At 43.5% G+C, this 6,109-nt stretch overlaps 1 pseudogene; it reads right to left on the minus strand.

The window, feature by feature from the left end:
• Positions 1–566: 566 nt before the first annotated feature.
• On the minus strand, positions 567–1,956 carry LOC100773573 (annotated as a pseudogene).
• Positions 1,957–6,109: the final 4,153 nt, after the last annotated feature.

Below are 6,109 nucleotides of genomic sequence, written 5' to 3' on the forward strand. Positions count from 1 at the left end.
AGTGGTTGTAGAACATTTATCCAGGACCTTTTGGCTTCAAGAGTTTCCATGGAGAAGTCAGGTGTAATTATTATTATTATTTTTGCTTCAGCTGCTGTTTATTGACATTCAGGTGGGCACTATAGCAACAGGCCTAGAGATGCTGCAGTAGAACAGAAGGTGGAGAGTGGAGTGTGTGTCTGCAGCCACAGCTGAGTGGAGTGCACAAGGAGGAGTGGGGGAGGCCAAAGCTGTTGGGGAAGTAAATCAGGCTCGGGGTCAAGGGTTATCTACACAGGGACCTGGGCCCCATGTCCTAAGCCCCTACTCTTGCTGTCTCCTGACTCCAGACCAGGGCTGAGAGTTCTCTGGGCAACTTTCTACAGGAGCAAAACACACAGAGGTGTTGCTGCCCTTTTGTGATAAAGGAAGAGGGCTTCCAATTCTGCATTCCTCCTTCATCCCTAGCTTGGGTAGGGTCATATGATAGACAGCTGGGCTCTAGTCCATGTTTCAAAGGCAGTAATTTTTCAGGGTGTCCCAGCCCACCAGCACCACAGTATGGCCCAGAGTGAGCACTAGAGCATTGCTGGCCTAATGGATGGGATGGGGGAGGGGATGGGGCAGGGGCTAGAAGAGGGGCTCCAGAGGGCCATCAAGGCACAGGCACGACACGCATGGTGTTGGTGAAGCCAGAGCCAGGGCGCCACCCAGTCAGCACAATGACCACATCCCCCTTCTTGAAGAAGCCTCGGGCCTTGCCACCATTCATGGCCAAATTCACACGGAGGTCTACATCCTCAGCCCAGGCATCCTATACCGCATCCTTACACAGCACAGGGAAGATGCCACGGTACAGATGGGCCTGACGAGCTGTCTGGGGATTGCGAGTCACAGCAATGATAGGAGCATGTGGGCGGTACCTGGCCACCTGGTGAGCACTCCTGCCAGATTTGGTGAGGACGATAATGGCCACATCACTGCCCTCAGCACGGGTGCGGCGAGGTTTCTTGATCATGCTCTCCAGCATCTGAGTAGCACAGATGACAGGCTTCCCAGCTCTGTAGCATCGTCCAATCATCATCTTCTGAGCCAAGAAGACCTTCTCTGCAGGAATCTCAATGCCCAGGTCACCACGAACCACCATGATCCCATCACTCGCCTCCAAAATCTCATCAAACCTGCGGACACCTTCATGGTTCTCGATTTTGCTTATGATCTTGATGTTCTTGCCCTTCTCTCCCAGGACCTTCCTAACCTCATGCCTTGCGGATGAAAGAGGCAAACACCATGTCTACATCCTGCTCCACTCCAAACTTCAGGTCCTAGATGTCCTCTTCTGACATAGCAGGGAGATCCACAGCAGCTCCGGGGAGGTTCACCCCCTTCTTGCTGTCCAAGGAGCCACCGTTCTCCACGTCTGTCCCCAGATAGTCAGCACCTTTCTCCTTCACCTGCAGTGAAATGAGCCCGTCATCCACATAGATCTTGCTGCCCACCTCCACCACCTTACAGATGTTCTTATAGTCCAACCACAGGATGTTCTCATCACACTTCTCCATGTAGGTGTTGTCCAGGGTGATCTTCAGTGTGGCTCCCTTCTTCAGCTCCACTTCTGCAGTGCCGCTGCATTTGATGAGTCCAGTCCTGATCTCAGGTCCCTTTGTTTCCAGAGCCACAGCAACAGGCCGGTAGAGGATGGGGTCAGATGATACTCATGAGTTCCATGAGAGAAATTCAGACGAGCCACATTCATTCCAGACTTGATCATCTCCTTCAGCATCTCCACAGATCGGGAGGCAAAACCAATGGTACAAATGATGCCAGTGTTACGGGCCATGATGGGTGCGGAGTCAATGTCCAGGCGGCACATATATTCCAGGAAGGTATCAGCCGTGGCTGCATGGAGCTGCTGGGTCTGAATGAAGGCAGTCCCTGCTTCGCTGTGTGGTTTCGGCATGGTTCCTGAGGTCCTCGAGCGTATTCTGGATCTTGCAGCGATGCCTAAGTAGGACGTCTGCAGGCTCAGGATGAGTTACGGGTGTGCCCAGGTGTAATTCTGATAGGTCTAACTTTATATGTTACTTGGCCTTTTTTCTTTTCTGCTATTAATATTCTTTCTTTATTCTGTATTTTTGGGTTTTGATTATTATGTGGTGAGGGAAATTTTATTTTTGTCCAGTCTATTTGGTGTTTGGTAAGCTTCTTGTACTTTCATACACATGTCCTTCTTCAGGTTGGGAAAGTTTTCTTCTATGATTTTGTTGAATATGTTTTCTGCACCTCTGAGCTGGGCTTCTTCACCTTCTTCTATACCTATTATTCTTAGGTTTGGTCTTTTCACGGTGTCCCATATTTCCTGGATATTTTGTGTTAAGGATTTGTTGTATTTAAGATTTTCTTTGGTCGATGAATGTATTTCCTCTAGTTTATCTTCAGCGCCTGAGATTCTCTCTTCCATCTCTTCTATTCCACTGGTTATGCTTGCATCTGTAGTTCTTGATCCTTTACTCAACTTTTCTATTTCCAGGAGTCCCTCCATTTGTGTATTCTTTATTGTCTATTTCAGTTTTCAGGTCTTGAACTGTTTGAATTGTTTCCTTCATCTATTTTATTGTTTTTTTTCTTGGCTTTCCTTGATTTCTTTAAGAGATTCGCTGATTTCTTGCATTTTTTTGGTTTGTTTTTTCTTCCATTTCTTTAAGGGATTTTTCTCATATCCTCTTTGAGGGCCTCTATCATTTTCATTAATTTGTTTTTAAGGTCATTCTCTTCTGGTTCATCTGTATTGGGATGTTCAGGTCTTGCTGGCATAGTGTCTCTAGACTCTAGTGGTGTCATATAAGTCTTTCTGTTGTTGGATGTGTTCTTATACTGATGTCTTCCCATCTCTTCTTCCATTGGGTACAGGTGGACTCCCTTCCTCCCCCCTCCTCCTTTCTTTTTTCTACTTTATTTTTTATTTGAATTATAAACAAGATTGTTTTACATGTCAATCTCAGTTCCCACTCCCTCCCATCCTCCCCTACCACCCCCCCAACTAAAACCCTACCTATCACATATTCTTTCTGCTCACCAGGGAGGGTGAGGCCTTCCATAGGGGGTCATCACAGTCTATCATATACTTTGGGATAAGGCCTAGGCCCACCCCCGTGTGTCTTGGCTCAGGGAGTATCCCTCTATGCCGAATGAGCTCCCAAAGTCCACATCTATATTAGGGATAAGTACTGAACTACAGGAGGTCCCATAGATTTCTGAGGTTTCCTCACTGAAACCCATGTTTCTGGGGTCTGGATCAGTCCCATGCTGGTATCCCAGCTATCAGTCTGGGGACTAAGAGCTCCCCATTGTTCAGGTCAGCTGTTTCTGTGGGTTTCACCAGTCTGGTCTGGACCCCTTTACCCATCACTCGTTCTTCTCTGCAACTGGATTCCAGTTCAGTTCAGTGATTAGTTGTATGTGTCCGCTTCTACTTCCACCAGCTGCTTGATGAAGGCTATAGGATGGCATATAAAACAGTCATCAATCTCATTATTAGGGGAGGGCATTTAGGGTAGCCTCTCCTCTGTTGCTTAGATTGTTAGTTGGTTTCATTTTTGTAGATCCCCAGGCATTTCCCTAGTGCCTTACTTGTCTGTAAACCTAAAATATCTCCCTCTACTATGGTATCTCCATTCTTGTTTTCTTCTATTCTTCCCCCGACTCAACCTTTCTGCTCCCTCATGTCCTCCTCACCCCTCCTCTTCTCCCCTTCTCATTCTCCTAGCTCCCTCCCCCCTCCTCCCTTGCTCCCAATTTATTTAGGAGATCTTGTCCCTTTCCCCTTCTCCAGGGGACCATGTGTGTCTTTCTTAGGGTCCTCCTTGTTTACTAGCTTCTCTGGCAGTGTTTATTGTAGGCTGGTATTCCTTTACTCTATGTCTAACATCCACATATGGGTGAGTACATACTATGTTTGTCTTTTTGTTATTGGTTTGCCTTGCTCAGAATGGTTTCTTCTAGCTGCATCCATTTTCCTGCAAATTTCAAGATTCCATTGTTTTTCTTCTCTCTCTCTCTCTCTCTCTCTCTCTCTCTCTCTCTCTCTCCCAGAGGCTGGTTGGTGGCTGCAGGTCAGGAGACTTGAAAAGGGAAAGCTGGCCTGGGAGAGCCCCTGGCCCTCACCTCTCTCTCTACCGGAGGGTGGAGGGGAAAGACAGGAATGGCTGCCAAGGATGCTGGCTGCTCTGTACTGCCTCTAGTTTGGCTCTTTTAATTAGCTTATGTAGCACAGGTTGTGGGGCCTGACTTAGGGTACAAGCTATGACTTCCTTCCCTCAAGGCAAATAGTATTTAAATGAACAAAGAATGAAGTTTCATGTGGGCAATCCTGTCAAATGCTACTTCAGTCATAGAATCAAGGTGAACTTTAACAGTCAAAATCTATGTTGATTTACACACTCTTTAAGATGAACTATAAATGCCTTTTAATCTTTGTATTGCTTCTCTTACAGTCAAATCACCATAGACACAGAAAATATAAAAAATAATATCAGCAGAGAATATTCTATAGAATATCTTATCACTCACTTCCCATACTATCTCCTGCAGATATATGTATATGCATGTGTGTATATAGATATATATCTGTATATATATGCACACATATATGTGTGTATTCTGAAATGTTCATAGCAAAGAGAAATTGAAATGACATGAAGACTATGTGTAACATGGAAATCTGGACAGGAAAGGGAACCTGGATGAACTGTTTCTTCTGCCTTTGCCATCCATCAACACGGAAGACTTGGAGCCCCAGAACCAGCACATAAACTAAGCAGACAAGGCTAGAGAGATGTTCATCAGTTAATTGCACGTGTTGCTCTTATAGAGTACCTGGGTTTAGTTCCAAGCACCCACATAGTGGCTCACAACTATCTGAAACTCCAGTTCCAGGGGATCAGATGCTGCCTTCTGACCTCAGAGGGTAACAGGCACACATGCGGTAAACATACACAAATGCAAAAAACACTCACACACATAAAATAAGCAATTATTTTAAAATAAGCCAAGCAAACAAAATAGCACAGCAAAATCTCTGAAAATTGTATTTTCTAAAATGGGGGCCAGGATCTTCATGCTATACTTAAACAAGGCAGGTGGCTTCTAAATTAAACCATTAACTAGGTGCAGAAAGACTCCTAACATGATAATTAAGATGTCTGGCATAAATCAATGAGAAGGAAAATTACAGTTCAAATGAAATGAGACAATCAAATTGTGTCAAGAAAGATATTAATCAGATTTTGCAATTATCTGACAAACATTTGAGAGCAACCATCATAAACATGTTTCATTTAGCAATTATAAGCAATCTGGAACCAGACAACATAATCTTGGCAATAAAATAGATTTTATTTAAAACAAAATTAACAAATAGAAAAAGATCAATAACAAATTTTGAAAGATTGCAATATGGGCACAAGAATAGAACTAAGATGACAGAGCACAGTTGAGGGCTGATCAATAGCATTTAAACCGAGTGTGAACAAGAGAGAAATGGAGATTGAATAATGAAGAGTGGTGAAACGTGGACATCGGTTGACTGTGATAAGTCACTTAGGGTTACTGTAAATCCTAGAGCAACCACTGATAAATTTTACAAAAAGAACACTTATAGTAAAAATAAAAACTCAGAAGTTTTCAAGTCAACTACAGAAAGACAGAAAAACAAGAAATGATGTATTTAACAGAGAAGAACCAAAGAACACTAATATGTTTATTGGATTAAATAATACCAAAACAATAATTAAAGCAATGTAAGTGAGCAATATAACTAATTTAAAAGGCAGATATCAGAAAGCTCAGTAAAAATCCACCCCATATTTCTAGAATAAAATAGAAACAATAGGAAAAATCACATCAAATGAACATTAATGTAAACTTTGTATTACGTTTTATATGGTCATGGTGTTTCTATCATATTTTATTTATTTTGTGTGTGAGTATTTGTGGGGAGCTGTGGCTGTGGTGCTCATGTGTATGGATATCAGAGGACAGCTTGTGAAATTCTGTTCTCTCCTTCCACTGTGTGTTCTAGGCCTAAAACTCGGGTAGTCGGGTTTTATTGCATTTTTATTTACTTATTTCT

Source organism: Cricetulus griseus, chromosome X, assembly GCF_003668045.3.
Source record: "Cricetulus griseus strain 17A/GY chromosome X, alternate assembly CriGri-PICRH-1.0, whole genome shotgun sequence".
NCBI classification, from domain to species: domain Eukaryota; kingdom Metazoa; phylum Chordata; class Mammalia; order Rodentia; family Cricetidae; genus Cricetulus; species Cricetulus griseus.